Below are 23256 nucleotides of genomic sequence, written 5' to 3'. Positions count from 1 at the left end.
CTTCTGCTTCATCCTATATAATTGCTGCCATTTCTATAGTGTGGCTTTTGATGTACAGTCTTATGATTAAGTGCAAATATTTTGCTAGGGTGAACATCAGGAATTTTAATTGTATGCCGCGGGTGGGGCCCTAAAAGGACAAAAGACAAAAAAAAAAAAAAAAAAAAGAATTTTAATTGTGGGGTCAAAGGTTCTGTGTCCTGAACACTTCAATAGATGTTACCAACTGCCTTTCAGAATTCACCCCTTCCTCCCACCCCTCAAATGATCAGGGCTCAAGGGTACCTGGTCCACATGTTTTCACCAAGACAGGATATGACTGTCAATTTTTCCCAAACTGAAGTGGTATTTCATTACATTTTTAATTTTACCATTTACATTGTTACCAGTTACTAGTTAGGTTGCACATCTTTTCCCATCTTTATCTCCTTTGTCTATTTCCTGCAATTTGTATCCACTCCATTTCAGTTCTGTTGAGTTGTGAGTGCTTTCCCAGAACGCTGTGACAATTCTTGAGATAGCGAGCACAGGAACTTCAGTATTTTTGCATTGTTTACTGTGCTTTTCATTTTAAGCTAAAGATACTGAAAAGAGAGTAAACTCCATCGATCTTCCCTGCATGATTTCTCTGCTGCTTTCACGCACAGCAATTCTTCCCACAGGTTTACACGGCTTTGTTGTCAACATCCAGCATTTTCATCTCTCTGAGTTCCAGCTAACTGTGGTGGTCTTGGGTGACAAGATAAGGGTTTTGCAAACTTTTTCTGAAAAGGGCCTGATGGTAAACACGTTAGGTTTTGAGGGCAATATGGTCTCTGTGGCAACTACCTAACTCTGCTGTTGTAGCTGGAAAGCAACTGCAGACAAAACCTGAATGGATGAGCGTGTCTGTGTTATAATCAAATGTATTATTATTTTACAAAAGCAGGCAGCAGGCAGTAATGTGCCAACTTGTGGACTAGACAACTGGCAAACCTCCTATTTGGGCCAGGTTATTTAGGCACGTTAGGGTCCTTTACTTAGGAGTGAACACTCAAAATCAAATGGACCACAATTAAAGGCTTGCTTCAAAATAGTGTTTCACATAAATGGACTCAACAAATAACATAGTTAAGTGACTATATCTAAGTCCTGTTTCCTTTTAGGCATCTGGGTCTGAGATCCCCTCATCTGTCAAGAGACAATGGATGACTGCAGTGCCAGGGGGCTTCTACATGCCTCATGCTGGCTGAGATTCTAGTTTGCAAAGAAAAAGAAACACTGATGCGCTTATTCTGCTGACTTGGGAAAACTGATGGCTTCAGATAAAGGCGGCTGGCTGTTGTTTTAGGAAAGAAACATCTTAGTGACACAATTAATGGAAAGGCAGTTATAGAATGGTTGAAATTTCACTACAAATGCACCCTCTTCTCTTAAAAATTTTGATTTGCTCCCTGAACGGGGACAAACGGACTAGACAGCATGCAGCACCTCTCCTGCCCGTGTCTACGTTCTCAGACCCTGGTCCTTTCCCGATCCTTCTTGGATTGTGAGGGGAGCCCTTCTTGGATTGTGAGGGGGTCACTGATGCTGAGGCTTGGGAACCTTGGGTGAAGCGTCACCTCAAGTCTTAAGCTACCCATGCAGAAACTCCTTCTGCAGCTCCTGGCTCCCTCCTGGCTTACGAGGGGGTACTGTGCCGTTCGTCAAATGCATCAATTCCTGGTGCCCTGTGGGTCGCCTGAGTCAAACTCTCTGGGCAGTGGTGCCTGGGGACCTGCACTGAGATCAGAACCTTCTGAGGCATCTTGGCTACGTGAGAGCCCCTCACAAAGCGGTCATGTCCCACAGTTAACTGGCAGTGAGTCTAGTCAATTGTAGGAGCTCTTCATTCAATGTATCCATTTTCTGTCCAGGGCAGAGAATGTTGAGGATATTTATGTCTGACTGTAGGAAATGACTCAACGGAAAAAGTGACTTTATGTTTTCAACTTAAGCCTATCTTCCTGGTTTCGTTGTTACAACCGTATCGAAATTCTGTGTGTAAAATGTTCTGATGGTTACTCAGACCAGGACTGTTACTAAAATGAACTCTGACAGTCTGCAATATTTTTATTTTACTTCTAACCCCTTTTGGTCATAGTAACCTAATATTTCAGCAAAAACACAACAAAAACAAATTGAAAACAAGCAAAAATAAATAGTTTTAAATTGGCTTTTTTTTTTTTAATAAATAAAGAAAATTCTACACCACTCTCCATGATAGCACCAGACTTAGGCGAGGGGGAAAATGAATTATGTGCATCATTTTTTTTCTCTTGCATGACTCTTTTGATCATATTTTCTTAGTATTGCTTCAAAGGGAAATCATATTGCTTGCATGTTTAATGCCACCTCGTGTAAATGAGATTGGCCTGGAGTTGTTAAAGTATTTAGAGACTCTGCGATAACATAACACATTTTCTTAAATACTTTTGTGTCCATCTGTCTTCCTAATTGGGCTCTCAGCTGTCAGAGGGCAGCTTGTGTCTTATTTGTCTTTCTGGAGTCAAGTCTTGGACTGATCTGTCCCTTAAAATCCATCCTCTGAAGGCCTGATATTTGCTTGGAGGGAGGAACATCTCTGGAAAATTCCGGTGATCTGCCCGTTAGCTACCTTTGATTGAAAAGGGTGTTTCTCCTGCTTAAGGAAGACATGAACGTTTTGATTTGTGTCTATTCCACATCTTACCAGAATGCAGATGCTCGAGTCTGTGTGTCTTCTACCCAACCTGCATTTCCACACGTACAGTAACACCGCACATCACTTTGCCTACATCAACCTTGGGGGTTTGAATGCCAGATGAGGAGGGCTGATTTTGAACTCTCCAGCTTGAAAAACATGTGTTTTTTTTTTTTTGTTGTTGTTTTTTTTGTTCTTGAGAACGTTCATGTTCTGGCTCCCAAGAGTTTGATTTCTCTTTCAATTCTGGTGGGCTACCAGCCTCAGAGATGCTTTGTTTGTGCCATTATTTAGAGAAGGGGAGAAAACGACTGGATCTTATTTACAATCTCTGTCTGGTAAAGATTGCTTTGCCATAAAAAAAGCAGGCAATAAAAAATGAGATGTATAAGACAGTGGGTCTTAAAGTCATCACACTAAATAAAACCCAAACAAAGCAGCTCAGTTCTGGGCTGCTGACACGGGCCACAGCGGCCTGCAGGTGCTTTTCTTCGTCAAGGACAGAGTTAAGGACTCTGACTTCCTGGGGAACTTTTCAAGAGAGCCTGTAAAATCATCTTCAAAAGTCAAGTTTAAATTCCTTGTGTAGCTTTCTGAAAACCTTCTGGCTCATCTGTTGCACAACTACCATCAGCAGATCCCTCTTCCAAACAATAAAAATACCTCTGTTTTCTTGATAAAATCTTACTTTAAGTAAGTTGAAGGGACTATAGCTTTCCCCCAACACATTTTTTTTCCTGCTTTATCTGTTTATTGAGGTATAATTTACATGCAATAAAATTCATTCCTTTACAAGTGTGTAGTTCAGGAATCTTTAAACTATACGTAGGGTCCAATGTGGCCCACTGCTTATTTTTGTAAATAAAGTTTTATTGGAACATGTCCATGCCAACCCATTTGCATACTGTCTTTGGCTGCTTTCATGCTGCAGTGGCAGACCTGAGGCGTCGCCACAGTCTTCTCAGGCAAAGCCAAATATGTTTGTTCTCCAGATCTTTACATAACATCTATAATCTTGGCTACAGTTCTATACATGTTGATCAATTTATCAGTCATGTAATTGCCACCACAATCAAGATATAAAAAATTGCCACTGCCTTTAAATATTGAGGAAGCTACAATTTGAGGTAAGGAATCATTTTGGAGAAGTAAAATTGTTCTTCTACATTTAACACCGACTTTAGGTTTTTAACATTTTAAATCATGATGGATACATGATGTGTTGGACATTTGTGGTTCGTCTTTCCAGCAGTGATTTCCCACTTCTCTGCCCAACAGAAACCTGATTTCCTGTTGAGGAATTTAGCTCTCCGCTGCTTTTGTGTCTGCTGTGTGGGTGGGCTGGATTCCAGCTGAAGCTCCTTTTATGCTTGCTGGTCCCAGCAATGCATCCAGGGACTGGTATATATGACAGAGTCCACAGGACACAAGGGTGTTAGCCTGACTTGAGGGGAAGTCTTACTTGCCCTTGCGTACTGCCAGAGGAGAGTCTTTGCTGTTGGACTTGAATGAGGAAGCATCCTGGATGCCCGACCCGCAGTGGGGCCCATGACAGAGGTTTGGTGTGGAAGTGAAACCAGGGCTGACTGGGCAGAGCTGAGAAGTAGAGAGAAAAACCAGATCCTTGTCCTGTTGACTTTTCGAGCTGAGATTCAAGTCTTGCCTCCCACTAGCCTTGAGCGTAAATTCCCTTGAGCGTGGAAGCTGCCTGGACAAGGGATCTCTGCTATTTGCAACAAAATGAGCTCTAATTGATGCCTATGATGTAACACTCATGGGATTATAAAAACACGTATCTATGCTAGAGTTGAAGATTTTGTAATACTACGTAGCTTTCTGGGAACAGAGCTTGGGCCTTGTAATTTCTAATCTCAGTCAAATTCTCATTCAATCTGTCCTTCACCTACCATTTATTGGGGAACTGCGATGGGGCAGGAGACCTCATCGTGTTCACAATGGACACTATCTTTCCTTTGAGGAAGGGAGCGTCCCAGTGAGTTTACAGCCCCAAACCCTGTACGAGTTTGGTAGCCCCGAGTGTGATGGAGAAACATGGAAGGTGGGATGGTAGGACTTCACAGAGGTGGCCAGAGAAGGTCTCCCTGGGGAGGCAACATTCGAGCAGAGCACTGAATAAAGCAAGGGTACCCGCTTGTGGCTGGCGGGGGGGAGCATGTTCTAGGCGGAGAGAACAGCAAGTGCAAAGCCCTGGACAGGGACATGCTGGTTTGGCCAACAAGGGTGACAAGGGTGTGTGTGTTGGGGGGGTACAGGGGGGGCGGTGAAGATGAGGGAAGAGAGAAACTCTGAGGGCTCAGGGCTAACGGCTCAGTGTGGAACCACCGGCAGCAAAACAAGCACTTGGAAAGGAGTATTAAGGGAAACAAACGTCTTAACCAATGGGCTGGATGCCTTTCGGGTTAATCGAAGACACTGTGGCAAGCGAGGGGATCGCTCTTGGGGAAGGAGGAGTTTTGGGCGCTGCTCAAGTCGGGGGACACAGATTTATCAGTTGGGGCCACCTGGGTGTGGGTTCCCAGATGTACGGCTGCGTGGCCAGTGCAGGTTGGGAGTTCTAGCACAAGTCATCCTGTTCCCTGTGGCCACACAGCTGATGACAGAAGGGAGCCCAAGGACTTCCTACCCTGTGCCTTTCTCCTGAACCTGCCACCTAAGAAGTCACATCTCTGATCTCAAGTGTGAACTGCCAGTTGTTTGCTTTGATATCTTCTGAAAATGTCGCATGAAAGATGTGCAAAGTCCCAAGCCCTGTGTCACTGTAAACGCAGCAAAATGCACTGAGGATCAAGCCTCTAGCTTTGTGGGGGAAACCTGCAGGGCTGTTCTAAGCCCAGTGAAGAGGAGCTCCGAGGGAATGCCTGTCCAAGGGGGAGAATTCACATTTTGGAGACTCCATGGGTTTGCACCAAAGCCATACATCCTTGTTATTCTTTGCTCAAAATATAATGAACGGACTCCTAGTTCAAGTGCTCCACTGCACCCGTGCTTAGGGAGTGCCTTCCCTGGCCAAGAGTCCATGAAAATGCCACCTCTACTCTCAAGGGACAGGTGTCTTGTTGGGAGAGGCAGATGAAGTGAGCCAATGATTTCTGAGTACATGTTGAGAAAGAGGTGGCCTGCAGAGATGTGAAGAGGGTGCCTCACCCCTCGCCTCGGGGGTCGGGGTGGGATGGGGGTCCTGGAAAACTGGCAGCAGAGGGGCTGTCTGAATGAAGTGTGAAAAACTGAGATATAATAAACCTACCAGAAAATGCATCCTTCTAAAATGTACCCTTCAGCAGTTCTGAGTATACAGTTTATCCTCGACTACATGGGTTTGAAATGCACAGGTCCACTTACATGTGGATTTTTTTCTTTTCTTTTTTTTCGGTCTTTTTGCATGTTTTCTAGGGCCACTCCTGCGGCATATGGAGGTTCCCAGGCTAGGGGTCGAATCGGAGCTGTAGCCGCCAGCCTACGCCAGAGCCACAGCAATGCGGGATCCCAGCTGCGTCTGCGACCTATACCACAGCTCACGGCAATGCTGGATCCTTAACCCACTGAGCAAGGCCAGGGATCAAACCCGAAACTTCATGGTTCCTACTTGCATTTGTTAACCACTGAGCCACAATGGGAACTCCCGGATTTTTTTCAATAAAGAAGCACGCCAGTGCTATAGGATCCATGGTTGATCCCCTGGTTTTCGACTGGGTGGAGGTCTGGCACGGCTAACCCCTGTGTTGCTCAAGGGTCAATTGTATTGACAATGTTGTGCAACTATCACAACTATCAATTTTAGAACATTTTCATCACCCTTCCCCCAAAGAAACCCCAAATGCACTAGTGCTCACTTCCTGTTTCCCTCTGCCTTCAGCCCCTGGCAACCACAAAGATACTGTCTCTAGATTTGCTTATTGTAAATATTTCATATAAATGGAATCATACAACATGTGGCTTCTGCGTCTGGTGTATCTACCTGAGCATAACGTTCTGAAGGTTTACCCATGCAGCCACATAATCCCAGTACCTCATGACTTTTTACAGCTGAATTATGTGCCCCGTGAAGTGGCTAAGCTGCATTTCATTTATCCATTTATCTGCTGATGGACGCTTGGACATTCTGGCTGCTATGAACATTCATTTGTGTACGAGTTTTTCTGTGGACATATGCTTTCAGTTTTCTTGAGTAAATGTAAGTGGAATTGCTGGGCTGCAAGGAGGTTTGACATTGAGTGATTTTATGCACTTGTTTGAAGGGAAATATCTGGTTCAGAGAGAAAGAGAGAGAGGGAAAGAGGAAGGGAGTGTCTGTGTGGCTTTTGGTTCACTCCTTAGAACAGAGAGGATAAATATGACTATTTCTGGGAAGTTCATTAATCCAAGAGCAAAGAATTTTGTAGCTGCTACCAAGTGAAAAGTCAGAGGTCAACCTGACATACACGGCCCCAAACAGCATTAGCTGGGCAGGTTCTTAGATTTCGTGGAGTTTACTCTCTTACAGGGCCCTCAGGACTCTATAGAAGATCGAGAGGGTTTTTTTTGTTTTTGTTTTTGTTTTGTTTTTGTCTTTTTGCCTTTTCTAGGGCTGCTCCCACGGCATATGGAGGTTCCCAAGCTAGGGGTTTAATCAGAGCTGTAGCCAATGGCCTACGTCAGAGGCACAGCAACTCGGGATCCGAGCCGCGTCTGCGACCTACACCACAGCTCATGGCAATGCTGGATCCTTAACCTACTGAGCAAGGCCAGGGATCGAACCTGGAACCTCATGGTTACTAGTTGGATTCGTTAACCACTGCGCCACGATGGGAACTCCGAGAGGGGTCTTTTTGAGGAAGACACATACTTGATGTCCTGCTTTGGTTTCCCTTTGGACATGTATAAATATGTCAGACTACTCCATGTCCAATGGTACCTAACTTTGCTATGAGACTGTAGGAATGGGGAGAGTATCTGCAACTGTTTATTTATTTTTTGCTTTTTAGGGCTGCACCCACGGCATAGGGAGGTTCCCAGGCTAGGGGTCCAATTAGAGCTACAGCTGCCGGCCTACACCACAGCCACAGCCATGCAGGATCGCAGGATCCGAGTCATGTCTGCAACCTACACCACAGCTCACGGCAAGGCTAGATCTTAACCCACTGAGCAAGGCCAGGGATCAAACTCGAAACCTCATGGTTCCTAGTTGGATTCATTTCCACTGCGCCGCAATGGGAACTCCTGCAACTGTTTATTTACAGCAAAGGGAAAAGTTCTAAGAAAACCCTCAGTCTCCTGTCTCTTTCTCACTTCTGCAAACCAGAGATTCCTTTGCCCTCTTTCTGCAGGGCTGATGAAATCAAGCAAACAGAAGAACATTTCGAGGCCAACCCTGTTTGTGGCAATCATTTGGTTGGAAGGAAAGAGTCCCTCACCACTGTGTCTCTGCTGGCAGCGAATGTCAAAGAAAATCCTCCATACTCTGCACTTAGATCACAATGAGGACTCCTGTGAACAACCTCCACAAACTTAGGACTTGCGGTGGAGTCACACTTTTCTCATCCTCTATTCTCAAAATCTATGAGTGAAAGAATAAGCACATTAACAACAACAACAACAAAAAGAATAAGCACATTGATTAGTCATTTGGAAATTCACAAATAGAGGCTTTACCATGAAACTTCAAATTCTGGATTTAGTATGCTGCAACAGTTTTCATGCTTCTCCTCACATTTTGGGGGAGTCTTTTTTTTTTCCCCCGTCAATTACTTCTGACACCTTTCCCAGTACAGTGATGGGACTGCAGTGGAATGAAATCATCTCTCTTGTGTGGGATTGCGGGAGTGCCATTAAGAGAATGTTTCACCACAGACGCTGTGTAGCAACAGCTGCATGGATGGAAAATTCCAGAGTCTTTTTTGTTGCAATGTTTTCCATTTTTATACATGCAAGGAAATGTGTGCTTAACTGAACTCAGCTGTTTGAAAATTTACAGAAAGTATGAGATAATAAATGCCTTTGCCATTTAAGCAATTTTAAGTAATAGCAGAAAAGATATATTTGGCTTAAAAGAGTTTATGAAATATGTATTTTGTGACCAGTACTGTGCCAAAATTAGGGAGGTTTAAAAAGTGGGGTTTTTCTGATTGATACAATGAGATGGATATGTCTGAAAAAATATGAAATTTGTTTTTCTTTTTTTTAATGTTGAGAAAAATGGAAGACTGCTATAGGATAGTTTCTTGGATCATGGAAGTGGTAAGTTTTGAGTTGTACTTTTGAGGATGGATAGAGATTTTAAAAAAATATTAAACTCAAAAAAACTCTTAAACTTAGTTTAATAAGTTTAAACTAAGTTTCTGTGTGTATTAGAGAATACATACAGAAAAAAAGTGTGTGTCTCTATCTTCAGGTACAGCTTAGTGACTTTTTACAATGGAGCACACCCATCTAATCAGCACCCAGATCAACAAAAGAACATTCCTGGCAGCTTGGAAGTCCCCCCACCCCCGTCCCCTTCTGTCACTACCCACCCCCACTTCTTTCAACAGCATGACTTACTCGTGCTCATTTCTGTACTTTCTACACATCAAATGGTGCAAAATGCAGGAAGCATCGATCAGACAGGAAGCGGTGCTGCTGTTTTGTGTCTGGAGGCCTCATGATGTCAGACACACTGCTGTTACTGCGTGTGGTCGCAGATCATTTGTTTTCACTGCTGTGTAATGGTCTGCTGTATAACTACACTCCATTTACCCAGTTCCATTGGTGCTGGGGTTTGTGGTGTTTTCAGTGTGAGGGAATTGTGAACAATGCTGTGGTGGATATTAAAGTGCATGTCTTTTGGTGAAAACACGGACACGTTTCTGTTGGGTACGTATCTACCCAGGAGTAGGAATGGCTGGTTTTGGTAGGTACCTAGAGATGGGTTTCCCCAGGTGGTTGTGTCAGTTCACACTCCCGCCAGCAGAGGGCAATGTCCCAGGCGCTCCCCAGCCTCGCCCTGGGCGGTGTGAGCAGTCAGGGGGACGCAGAGAGAGCCAGCGAAGTCTGCGGGACATGGACGTCATGCACAGGAACGGTGGTCAGATCCGGTGAGCGGCAGTGAGAAATCAGGCAGCCAGGTAGAGGTGGGGAGGTGCTGGTGGCTGCCTCCTTGACGGCATCGAGTTGGGCTTGCTCCCAGAGCAGAAGGAGACAGCGAGAACAGCCAAGCTGCATGCTGGGCCTCTCAGTCAGGGCCTCTGAGGGCTTGCTGTGTTCCAGGCAGAACCCCCTTGTGAATTAAACATGATTCCCACGCTGCAGTTCTTTGCTTCACTCTGCTGCCTGTTTCGCCCCAAAGGTGGGTGCCATTGGTCCCCACTGCAGAATGGAGACCTCCTCGTCTGACTGGACAGGAACTTGGGCTGAAGGCCTGCCTGGGGGTGGGCTTTCTTTCTTGTCGCATTTCTCGCTTGAGGAGACCTGACCACAAGACTCCAGAAAACTGTACAACAGGGTTCTCTAACAGCTTTTAAAAATAGCTTGGGATTTTTGACTTTGGAGCTTCCTGCTATTTCTCTTTGGCAAAATATAATAATTTTCAGCCTGGCTTAACCTAAAGTACTCCCTGAGCTTGAGAGTGCCCACATCTCAAGACTCTCTGGGAAGTGTTTTCAGTATAATTCTGCCCAATACCACAGCTTTTAGCCACTTGTGGCAATTTGAATTTAAATTAATTAAAGTTAATACAATCATTAATAATATATTAATATTTTTTTGACTGTACCCTTGGCATACGGAAGTTGCCAGGCCAGGGACTGAATCCAAGCTGCGGCTGCGACCTATGCCACAGCTGTAGCTAATGTCAGATCCTAAACCCACTAAGCTGGGCCAGGGGTTGAACCCACACCTCCGCAGTGACCTGAGCTGCCACAGTGACAACACCAGGTCCTGAAGCTGTTGTGCCATAGCGGGAACTCCAATACATCAATAATTATTCAGTTCTCTGTCATGCTAACCGCATGTCTAGTGCTCAGTAACCACACGGGCTGGTGGCTACTGTGTGACCTCAGAACACTTCCATCACTGCCAACGGTTCTCGTGGGCACTGGACGAGATGGTACAGTGCTGAGGGAAGGAGTGCGGATTGGGTTAAAAATGCACATGTGCTGTCACATCCCCTTTTGGTGGTTACTATAAAAATGTTTGTTCTTTCATCAAAGTGGCATTGCTGCAGCAACATTATTTACTCCTGCGTTTTTAAAAAAATTTGGTCATGTCTCATAGATGTTTCCTGCATTCTGTTTCTCTCACACATTATTATTAATTTTTTTTCTGGCTTGAAATAAAATCTGGGTGGTTAGGCATTTCCCACAAAGTCAAAAGCCGTCACGACTTAGTAATGCGTGTTGATTTACAGTTCGTGTGCGAACAAATAACTAGCCTAGAAAAATGCTGTCTGTAACCGAGGCCTCCTGGCCCCCTCTGCAGCTGGGGGTAGGATGAGGTCAGCCACAGGCCTGGCCACTCCTTCCTGAGAGCCGGCTGCCCCACACCTCCACTTGGGTCCAGGACAGGAAGCAAAAGTACTTACAGAAGATTGAACGAGAGCCCTTCGATTAGAAAGATACTCGTTATTTTTGCATGCCTTGGAGATTTGCGCATGTTGTTGAAAAACAATAATATATTCTGCTCTTCAAGGTATTTTATCAGAGTAAAACGAACTTCTGGGGAGCTCAGATCAATAAAAATCATGACTCCAACAGAATCCCTTCTCCTTCTTGGATATGGAATTTATTCCCTTTTGGTTCAGCATGAAATGAAAACAAAGTTCCAGAGGTAGACTAGCTGTATCATAGGTGTTTTGGCCATTCATTCATCTAAGAGAATTTATTGAGTACTTATTACTAACACTAAATTTGGTGGATTTATTTAAATTTGGGGATGCCGTGGTCACCCAAACTGGTGTATCTCCTGTTCTCATAGCCCTTACAAAAGGATGCAAGAATGTAAAAACTATGGAGTACCTGTCGTGGTTAACGAATCTAACTAGGAACCATGAGGTTGCAGGTTCGATCCCTGGCCTTGCTCAGTGGGTTAAGGATCCGTCATTGCCGTGAGCTGTGGCATAGGTCACAGACGCGGCTTGGATCTGGCGTTGCTGTGGCTGTGGCGTAGGCCAGTGGCTACAGCTCTGATTCGACCCCTAGCCTGGGAACCTCCATATGCTGTGGGAGCAGCCCTAGAAAAAATGCAAAAAGACAAAAAAAAAAATGCAAGAACTAGATAATCGCAGAAAAATGTGTCATAATTAGCAAAGATTGAAGTGATGGTTAGGGAAAGGGAAGTCAAATGGGCCAAAATATTTTGGTGTTTGCACAATAAGTCACAGAAAAAAGTAGTGGTGTGAAATAAAAGGGCACAGACTTTGGGGTCAAGGCATCTGAATTTATTTCCTGGTGTATCAGTTACTTACTGCTGGGTAACAAATCATCCCTTAGCAGCTAAAAACAACAAACATTTATTATCTTGTTTCTGGGGGTAGGAATTTGGGAGCAACTGAGGCTAGGTGGTTCTGACACAGTCACTCATGAGACTACAGTTAAGTCTTCAACTCTGGCTGGAGGCATGTAAAACCTTATTGAGGCTGGAGGACTTGCTTTCAAGATGGCTCACTCACACGGCTTTTGGTAGGAGGCCTCTGCTTTCTGGCTTTTGGCGGAAAGCCTCATCCTCACCAAATGGTCCTGTCCAGTGGACAGCCTGAGCATCTTCACAACACGGCAGCTGACTTCCCCGAGTGAGGGGTCCAAGAAAGCAAGAGAGAAACCACAGTACCTCCTATGACTGAGTCTTGAAAGTCACAAACCTCCACTTCACTTAGTCTTTGGTAAAGTCACACACTCAAGGGAAGGGGACTTGGGTTCCACCTTTTGAAGGGAGAAGTATCAAAGAATGTGTGCAAATCTGGAGTTCCCATTGTGGCTCACTGGGTTAAGGACCCAACATAGTTTTCATGCGGAGGTTGGTTCAGTCCCTGGCCTCAATCAGTGGGTTAAGGATATGGCATTGACCTAAGCTGTGGCACAAGTTGCAGATGCAGCTCAGATCCAGTGTTGCCACGGCTGTGGTGACTGTGGTGTAGGCCGGCAGCTGCAGCTCCAATTTGACCCCTAGCCTGGGAACTTTCATATGCTGTAGCTGTGGCCATTAAAAAAAAAAAAAAAAAAAGAATGTGTGGACATCTTTTAAAACCACAGCACTGGCACCCACCCTTCTTCTGTTCTTCTCTAGCTGTGGGATTGTGAGTTTTAGTTTTCGCATGAGAGAAATAAGGTTAATGGTACTCACACCACAGGCTGCTCACAGCATTAAGTGAGACACTGTAAGTGAAGAAAGCTTTGCAAATTCTGAAGAGTCGTGTAGAAGTTGGTTATTTAGGAAAATGCAGAGAAACATGGAGCCTCACCCTCACAAAGTTCCCATTTATTTTGTTCAAGGTGTTTGTTGGAGTTCCTGTCGTGGCTCAGCAGTTAGTGAACCCAACTAAGATCCATGAGGATGTGGGTTTGATCCCTGGCCTCCCTCAGTGGGTTAAGGATCCGGTGTTGCCATGAGCTGTGGTGGAGGCCGCAGACGTGGCTTGGATCCGAGGTTGCTGTGGCTGTGGCACAGGGCCTAGGCCAGCGGCTACAGTTCCAACTGGGCCCCTAGCCTGGGAATCTTCATATGCGGCAGGTGTGGCCCTAAAAAAAAAAAAAAAAAAAGACCAAGGTGTTTGTTGAGCAATGAAGGATTTCCAGGATGATTCAGGAACAATCTGGGCTGTAGAAGGTTTTCTTCACTGTTTCATTTTCATTCTTTTCTATTAGAACTCCAGTTTGGTATGGGTTGCACACCCTCAATATTTCTTTGCTTAAACTAATTTTTAACTCTTTGGGTCCCTGTTTTGAGTAGATTCCTAAATGCTATTTTCTAATCACAATTCCCTTCTTGGCTGTGTTCAGCATGAAGGAGCTTTTGTCTTCTTCTTTTTTTTTCACCCCCACAATGTCTAATTTATTTTTCTCATCCACCTGATATTTTCTATAGTCCCAACATCTGCACTCCCATTGATAGATGCTGCTAATCTCTGCACATTAGGGGCTTATAAACTGAAAGAGTTAAACCAACACAGATGCTCAGTACAGGGATGCTAAAGAAACAAATGTCCACCAATGAAGGAGTGGCTTCTGTTAGCAAGGAGCAAACATTGACGCATTAGCATGATATGTATCCACTGCATTACTGAATTATTGTGAGGGCTATCCTTTAGCCTCCTGTCTTCTGGTGTCTTCCCTCTTGGTCTTTAGTAGGGATGCCATTAACGGTAGTGAGGCTCTGCATCCCAGCTGGAATGAGCAGGATGAACCCGCCAGCTGTTTTCTTCAGTATCTGTTTTCTGTGTTGGTCTAGCTTTTGCAGCCTGGAAGCCCCAAACATGCACAGATCAGCGACATCCCTGATCTGGGCTTTGGTGCGGGCTTCCTCTTCTGTTGGCCTTTGACGTCTGACCTGTTGATGGCCCTAATTCCACCAATGTGGCTGTATTTTAGCAACAATTCTTACTTGCCTGTTTTGGGACAGGTGTAGATCTCTCCAAATATTGGCCATTTTACCTTTCCTCTTGCCCATTATTAGCCTCATTTCCTCCCTTTCAAAGATAGCGTCAAAAAGAATAAGAAAAGCACCTGAGGAATGACGCAGGACTGCAACAGAAACAAACTTGCTTGACTCATGCAAAACAATGTTTTTCTGTTTGCTTTGCTTTGTTTTTTGGCTGTGGTGGCATGCAGCAGCTGGATGTGGGATCTCTCAGACTAGAGACTGAACACAGGTCACAGTGGTAAAAGCGCTGAGTCCTAACCAGTAGACCACCATCGAGCCCCTACATTCAAGCCATCTTTGCGGAGCATGTACTCTAGTCCTTCTTTTTTTTGGAGGGGGGGGCTGCACCTGCAACATGCAGAAGTTCCTGGGCCAGGGATTGAATTGGCACCAGAGCAGTAACCAAAGCCCCAGCAGTGACAACCCTGAGTCCTTAAACCCGCATCCCCAACCCCAGTCTTAGAATTGATGGCTTTATGACAAGTGCTATCAGTTTGAAGAAAATGAGGCATGGCTTTTATTTTTCTAGAGCTTGTCGTTAAGTGTTTCTGAAACTACTGGACGTCCCTGTGCCTGTCATATTCCTTTAGACTTCTGTAATGACAGCTATGGGGATGGGGCTTTGGCTGGAGACGTTGCTGTATGTATTAAGACAGTCTCCACTGACAGACTGTTTACCTACTCAAGTGGATATAAGTACTCTGATGTTTTTTCTGTACACCTGTGACTAGAAGTCAGAAGACCTGACTCTAATAGTATTAATTTTGCCATCAACCTAACAGGGATGCAGGTTGTCCAGAGTCAGCATCATCACTGCACAGCATGACTGCTGGCTTTCATTATGTTTGCTGAATGAATGGACAAAGACAGGAAAAAAATAAAGGTAGGACCTTGGGTAATTCAGTCAACTTATCTAAACTTCAGATTCATCATTTAAAAAATGACTTAACTGCATTAATGCTCTTTAGAGACTGCTTTAACTTTAAAAAAAAGATTCTAAATTAAATTTTTGGATACTGGATGGTATATTAGAATAAACAAACAACTCACTGAGCTCAAAAAAACTACTGCAGTGCTACATTATAGTTAAATATTATCCAGTGATGATTTATCAGGAATTAATTTTTTCAAGGAATGTATATAAACCCAAGGTGATATATTTTATTTTATTTTTCAAGGGTGAGGCCATAATTTATTGCTGTAGCATCAGAAGATCAATTTGTTTCCCCCAAATGCTTTTAAAAATCCAAGAGGCCAAGCCAATCAATGTTGGACATTTGTTTCCATCGTTAGCCAGTTCACTGGACATTACTTTTGCAGGGGCTTAGGAGGGCTGCTCAAGCATAATTTTTATCTTTTTTTTTTTTTTTAAGGCTGCCCTGTGGCATATGGAGGTTCCCAGGCTAGGGATCCAATGAAAGCAGTAGCTGCCAGCCTATGCCACAGCCACAGCAATGCAGGATCCAGGCTGTGTCTGCGACCTACATCACAGCTCATGGCAATGCTGGATCCTTTAACTCACTGAGTGAGGCCAGGGATCGAACCCACGTCCTTGTGGATACTTGGTGGGTTCGTTAACCACTGATTCACAACGGGAACTCTGCATGTTTTTTAAATTAATATCATCACCATTAGTACTGTTATTCTCCTAAGGTGCTTTACTCTGGCAAGCAGTTACAGAATTCCCGTTTTATGTTTAGGTGTTCTGAGCTCACCCAAAATTCCTTCGTCCATGTGACATTTCAATAATTTGACAATTCCTCAGCAATCACTTAACTCCTTACATTCAATATAATTTTCTCTGTATGGTGAGTTTTTATAAATCTTCCTAGTAATGGGCTGCTGAGTCGCTAGCACAAGATAATCGAACTTATTGTCTACCTCTCCACACCTATGCAGATTTCTAGCAGACAGCCTACCATTCACCAGGTAAGCTCACCTTCCAATGTACAAACTGCTATGTTTTCCCTAGTTACATATAAGATACTGATTTCCATAGATAAATATACATTTTAGAAATTGATTCCAATTTTTAACTGCCCACTGCGTGTCTCTCATCTTAAGACTCATCAAGAACACATACACACTAATCAAGAACACGTAACAACCCATAATGCTGGAATAAGAGAACTAGAACAGTGCTACTTGATACCACATCAACGATAAATCTGAATCCTGGGCTACCAACATCTCCTCAAAAGGCACACTTGCTTTTAGAATCTCTTCTGTAACTGAATTAGACAAGTACTTGTGTTTACAATTACTGTCTCATAAATCACGAAAACCCCTTTTTGATGTATTTCTTTACATATTAATCATGTGTAGCAGTGCCACCCCATCTTTGTCAAGTTTCTGGCATGTCTGAGGGAAACTTATAAGGTACAAAATCCCTGTACAGGGATTCCTGGGTTTCTTGCATTTCTACTCTATTATGACCCATGGGGCTAGATGACGAAATGGCTTGTTTTTGTTTTGGTTTTTTTTTAGGGCTGCACCTGCAGCATATGGAGGTTCCCAGGCTAGGGTCGAATCAGAGCTGCAGCTGCCAACCTACACCACAGCCACAGCAACTCAGGATTCGAACCTCATCTGTGACCTACACCACAGCTGGTGGCAATACCAGATGGATCCTTAACCCACTGAGAGAGGCCAGGGATTGAACCTGAATCCTCATGATTTGTTTCTGCTGAGCCACAGTGGGAACTCCCCAAACGGCTTATTTTAAAGCCACTGAGAATAGTTGTCTTTGGTGGCTGAACTTAGTGGTTAAAATAACCTAGTATATAGAGTAGTGGTTAAGGAGTGGGATATCACAGGCTCAAATCCTGTCTTTCCATAAACAAGTTATAAGAGCTGTGCAGAATTTCTTACTCTCTCTGAGCCTCACTGTGAAAAAGGATAATCTATATTGGCTACTGTGGATTAAATGACCAGTACTAGTTGAATGCTTATATCCAGCCTTCTGCTTATAGAAAGTATTCACTAAATAAGAACAGGAAAAAAAGACAATTTGTGTCATTTATTTTCCCTTGATATAAAGGATAAAAAATAAAATCCAAAAAACACACAAGAAAGTAGGATAGCTACTGACTATATTTTCTTCCTTATTTTTTACAGGGTATTTCCTTGTGAAATTAGAGTTGATTTTGGAATGAGAGGGTGGTATCTCTGGGTAGAAAATGTCTGGCTGAAGAAAGGACTACTGAATAGACATTTTATATTTTGGGTAATTACCCGGAATACAGAAGGCAGTTTTCTGTGCTTGGGAAACTCCCTGCTACAGTAGGAGAACCGTCTTAATTTCTGTTCTAAATTTTATTGTGCATGACAGGCTGTGTTCTCTTTAGCGGCCTCCTGAATATTGGATTTGCTCATATAATTTCATGAACTGAGCTATTCCACTTATCTGTCAGCTCTCATACATTTGGTTCCATGAATATAATTCGATACATTTGGCTAAAAAGACATTGGATAACATAGTTAAGACTTTCATCTTGGCAAAGACCCAGCAAGATTGGAAATATGTAGCAAAATATAGCAAGTCTGGTTCATAGGACTCTATATACAGATAAATAATTTGTTTCTTACAAATCCAGAGCGCTTGGTATATCCAGTATGATTTTATCTCTATTGCAGCTTTTAAACTAGTCAGAACTTCATATGCACAGAGAAAAGGAAAAGCATGACTTTAACCCTTCTTCAATGCAAATATATGATTTGGCATTTTAAATTTTATCTCAATATTTTCCCTCAAACCAATTAAGCTATTAAGCTTTCTTTTATGAAAAATAAAATCATGCTCTACAAAGCATTAATTTAAAATTTTTGGTCAATTAGATTATTTAGCACAAAATTTCAAAATTCACAAAGACTGTGGCCCCCCATATCTAGAACAATTTTGGAGAGGCATAAAGACCACCTCTGCTCCCTTTTTCAGAAAATAATCAGGAAAAGGAACTTTGTAGGAAGAGGTACAGTAGTTCTAAGAAGAAAAATTTTAAGTGATGCGCCAAGTATCCATGTTTTATTTTTGATAAAGACTATCAATAAAAAATTTATTTTATCTGGTCCACTGAGTACCCTGCTGGAAGGGCTGACACTCTGGAAAGAATTTTTTTTTCCTGTTGGAGTTGAAGTCTTTCCTGCATATTCTGTGTTTGGTATGTATATATGTGTGTGTTCCAATTACTACGGCTGTGTAACAGCACACCCCAAATATAGTGGCTTAAAATAATGGTAATAAGTTCTTATCTCTCCAAGCTTCCATGCATCAGGAATTTGAGAGTGACTTAGCTGAGTGATTCTGGCCCTGGTTCTCTCATGACATTGTAGTTGGTTCTTGAGCAGGGCCGTGATTATCTGAAGGCTTGATGGAGGCTGGGACTCTGGTAGCTCTCTCCCTTGGCTAGCAAATCAGTCCCTCTCTACATGGCCTCTCCACATGCTGCTTGAGTATCCTCACCGCATGGTGGATGGCATTTTCCAGAGTGACTGATCCAAAAGACCAAGGTGAGAGCTTTGATGCCTTTTATGGCTTAGTCTGGGAAAGCACACACTATCATTTCTGCTGGATTCTATTGGTCACGTAGAGCCAGTCCTAGTTCAAGTGGGAGCAGACTACCTAAGGGCATGAACTCCATGAGCATCACCGAGGGCCCATCCTGGAGGCTGGCTACCATGGAGCATATGCTTCCATCACATTTTTATTGACATTTGAAAATGCACTTGGCTAAATACCAATTTTCCAATAAACTACTGGACATGATCTATGTAAACATTAAACGAAGAAAAAAATTTAAGGTTAAAAAAAAAAGTTAAGAAACAGCAAGTATGAGAAACGTGAATGTGATGTGATTTTGAACAAAAGAGTGTTTCTGTGTTGTTTTTTTTTTTTCTTTTTTTTCTTAAGGGCTGCACTTGCGGCATACAGAGGTTTCTAGTCTAGGGGTTCAATCAGAGCTGTAGTCCCTGGCCTACACCACAGCCACAGCAACATAGGATATGAGCCGCATCTGCGACCTACACCACAGCTGGTAGCAATGCTGGATGGATCCTTAACCCACTGAGTGAGGTCAGGGATCAAATCCTTGTCAACATGGATGCTAGTCAAGATTTGCTTCTGCTGAGCCACGACGGGAACTCCAAAAGAGTGGTTTTAAAGATACTTTCCTCTTTAATGGATAAAAAAAAATTCTAAAGCTGTTATGTATGCAATCATTCTTAAGCTTGGAATTAACGTTGTTCCCCTTTGCTTGGGTAGAAGTTATGCATGCTTGATCACTTTAACACCTGTAGTGGTACTTCAGGGAGACAAGTCATCAGACACAGAAAACATGAGTATGTGCTGTGATTCCATAATGAACATATTCACGTGGAAGAGAATTTGGGACATTCAGAATCCGCAAGCTTAAGGACCCTGCTGTGTGTCGGATTCCATAAAACCTCTCTACCATGGGCAGCCTTGGAAGGCGCATGTCAACGTCAGGAAATATGATAGAAAACCCCCAAATGCCTGCCCAGACTCTTTGAGATGCATCTTATGCATCTCATGAGAAGCAGCTCCAGAGTTGTGGGGATGGCTCCACAACACGGAGAATGGCCTAAGGCCTCGTCAAAGACTGCCTTGGAACAGAAACCCTGCCTGAGTTCCCTGGGGAGCAGAACACAGGCACAGACTGGAGAGAGAGGCAACTGCAGAAAAAGATTAATGCAGAGAAGGCAATACCTAGATTCCAGAGTCCACAGTCTCTCTGACTGGGGCTGATCGTGGTTGTCTTAGAAGACCACATGCTAACAGTGGTGCTAACCCTTCAGCTCCTCAAAACTGAGTGCAAAGGTATCTTAAGTTTTCTGTTTCCTTGTGTCTTTGGCTTGGTTTTTATTCTTTATTGAAGCGGGCTTTCCTGAGCAGTCACGTTTGAAAAAGAGAATGGTGGGTTGGCTCTCTACCTCGAAGAATTTGTTGTGGAAAACAACTTTACCAGAAAGAAAACAAAACAAACCCCTACCCCTCACTCCCAGTTTTACCTCTGAAATAAGAAACCACAAAGAGATAGGGAGCTATGTGAACAATGGGATAATTATTTGAAAAGATTTAATAATAATTTGTCTTTAAGGTAACAAAAATAACATGTGCAGGTGAGACAATATATATTTTTAATTAGATTTTTTTGGGGGGGTGGATTATTGTACAGCCTCCATTTGCTTCAGGCTTATTTTTATCTGGGTTCTTCTTTTTCTAAAACTGTTGGAGGGAATTATTTTCTCAGGACATCAAATTCTTGGCTCAAATTGTAACCAGACAGGCTGCAGCACTTTTTTAAAAGTATCTTTTTCCTTCTTGTTTCTCATCTTTTATTTCTCAAAATACATGTGCTTTTTATAGATATGGGAGCAATTTCCAGATCAGGCTCTCTGAAAATAGTCTGAATTAGAATATATTAGGGGAAAATCATAATTTACCCACAGAAGCACATCATGTTTTATTTTATTAAAAGCAGTACACAGAGGCTGCAGACAGGAAATGAGGTGGAGATTTTTCTCTCGGCTCTTATTTAAGGCAGAGTTTTGTTTACAAGGAATTGTTTTTAATGTTATAGGGACACATTAATTAAAAATAAATGTAAGCACAACTCGTTTTCCATTCTGCTTTGTTTTTATTTCTCCTCGAATATCCTCTGGGGGTTTGAGGAAGTGCAAAGGTTGTATTTTCCAAGGGTATCCTTTTCCGGCTGGGGAATGAACTCTATGAGATTCCAAAGAACTTTGCCCCTTGGATCTGTTTCTCCTGTCCACTCGCACTGAGGCTCATCTGGGTCATGTCCTTCATCCTTCTACTCGTGATTGCAGCGGTGGCTCAGATGCCTCACGTTCAATTTAGTTTCCAGATTGCATGTGATTATCACCTGTCATAGAGCAATACTTTGATTGCATCGTATCTGCTCTGAAGTTTGTGAACACATTCCCATTGCTATGAAGCAAAGTCCAAACCCTTCTGGGTCAGCACTGACGATGCATCCAAAAGCTGGCACCGTGATACATGCAAAGACTGAATAACACAGCAATTGCCTTCTTGGGCTTTGGTCCCAGAGAGATAAAATTTATGTTCACACAAAGATCCATATGCAAATGTTCACACAAGTTTTATCTGCAATATCCCCAAACGGGAAACAGCTCCCAGCATTCTTCACTAGGTGAATGGTTAAGCCAACTCCATATTCCTTCCATATATGGAGTACTACCAGGCAACAAAAAGGAAACGGCTATTGAGTGATATAAGGACTTGGCTGTATCTCCAAGGAAATGTGCTGAGTGAAAAAGCCAATCAATCCTTGGCTGAAGGCTGCTCCCAGGTTAGAATAATTCTCAGCGTTTATGGTCTGCTGGTGAAAGAGCATAGCGGAATCTGTTACCGTAGGAAGGTCCCAAGCCAAGAGTTGTAGGTGTCGGTAGTTGGAGGACAGCCTGGCAGACGTGAATACATGTGTGCCAAGGGGATGTGGATAAGCGCAGAAAGAGCTAACGGCTGAAAGTGAAATTAAGGAAACCTACTAGAAATTAGAGCAAAAAGACAAGGAGATGGGGGACAGGAGAGAAACCATAAAAGTTAGAAACCACTCCAGGAGGCCCAATATCTAAATAACGGGAGTTCCAGAAAGAGAGAAAACGAAAAAAACCCAGAAGGAATAAATCATAAATAATTCTTTAAAAAGCCCAAGACAGTGAATCCTGCTTCTGACAGGCATATGGTGGCAGCTTGGTTCTGAACTGTCTCTCCTAGAAAATATACGAAGCTACAAGAAAAACAGCAACCTGCAAGTCACATTTTCAATAAACCTGGGAGTCAGAGAAAACCTGTAGATTCAGAGTTGTAAGCCCAGCTCCCAAAGTCACAACGTGCAGGAAGCCTGATGGAAAAGCCACAGGAGTTTTATATCAGCATAGCACAAACACCGTATTATAAAGTATCAGGGAAGATTAATCTGGGAGTCATCTATGGTATCTGAAGGCACTTTCTTTATTATTATTATTATTTTTTGCCATATCCATAGCATGTTGAGGTTCCCAGGTCAGGGATCTAACCCACATCACACTGTGACCTGAGCCCCTGCGATGACCCCACCTGATCCTGAATCCACTGAGCCACAAGAGAACTCCAATCACTTTACCAAAGAGAGAAGAAAGGGCCTTGTCGGTGGTGTTTCAAGGTCATTACAGATACCCCAGGGCTCTTGTTACGAAGTAAATTCTGATATGGAGAGGGACAGAGAGCTCCGCATTTCCAACCATCCCAAGCGATGCTGATGCTCTGAGGAAGAGAGACAAGGAGCACACTCTGTATAATGAGGCTTTAGCACAGGGCTCTCAGCCTTGGCTGTACTTTCCAATCACCCAGGGGGCCTTTAAAAAGTCCTGTTGCCCAGGCTCCATCTCAGAGTAGTCCATGCAATCTCTGGGGACCCAGACATACTTGATCAATTGCAGCTCTTAAGGCAGAATCTGGTGCTTAACCTCATTAATTATGTTTTTTCTTGGTCTCTTTTTTAGGGCTACACCTGTGGCATATGGAGGTTCCCAGGCTAGGGGTCCAATTAGGGCTGTAGCTGCTGGCCTACACCACAGCCACAGCAATACAGGATCTGAGTTGCATCTGTGACCTACACCACAGCCCATGGCAATACTGGATCCTTAATCCACTGAGCAAGGGCAGGGATTGAACCCGCATCTTCATGGATGCTAGCTGGGTTTGCTAACCCCTGAGCCATGACGGGAATGCCAATGTCATTAATTATTAGAGAAATATATATCAAAACCATAATGAGGTATTACCTCACATCTGTCAAATGGCTACCATCAAAAACTCTGCAAATAATAAATGTTGGAGAGGATGTGGAGGAAAGGGATCCCTGTATACTGTTGGTGGGAATGTCAATTGGTGCAGCCACTGT

At 43.3% G+C, this 23256-nt stretch overlaps 1 long non-coding RNA gene across 2 annotated transcripts in view; it reads left to right on the top strand.

The window, feature by feature from the left end:
- The window catches only part of LOC106506885, a 31243-nt gene extending 19506 nt beyond the window's left edge, over window positions 1-11737 (top strand). For both annotated transcript variants that reach the window (XR_001302523.2, XR_001302522.2), the window contains exon 3: window positions 8026-11737. This is a non-coding gene — a long non-coding RNA (uncharacterized LOC106506885). The remainder of the gene's footprint in view (window positions 1-8025) is intronic.

Source organism: Sus scrofa, chromosome X, assembly GCF_000003025.6.
Source record: "Sus scrofa isolate TJ Tabasco breed Duroc chromosome X, Sscrofa11.1, whole genome shotgun sequence".
Classification (NCBI taxonomy): domain Eukaryota; kingdom Metazoa; phylum Chordata; class Mammalia; order Artiodactyla; family Suidae; genus Sus; species Sus scrofa.
The sequence above is the reverse complement of the archived record's forward strand: the minus strand, read 5'-3'. Positions and strand labels throughout refer to the sequence as shown.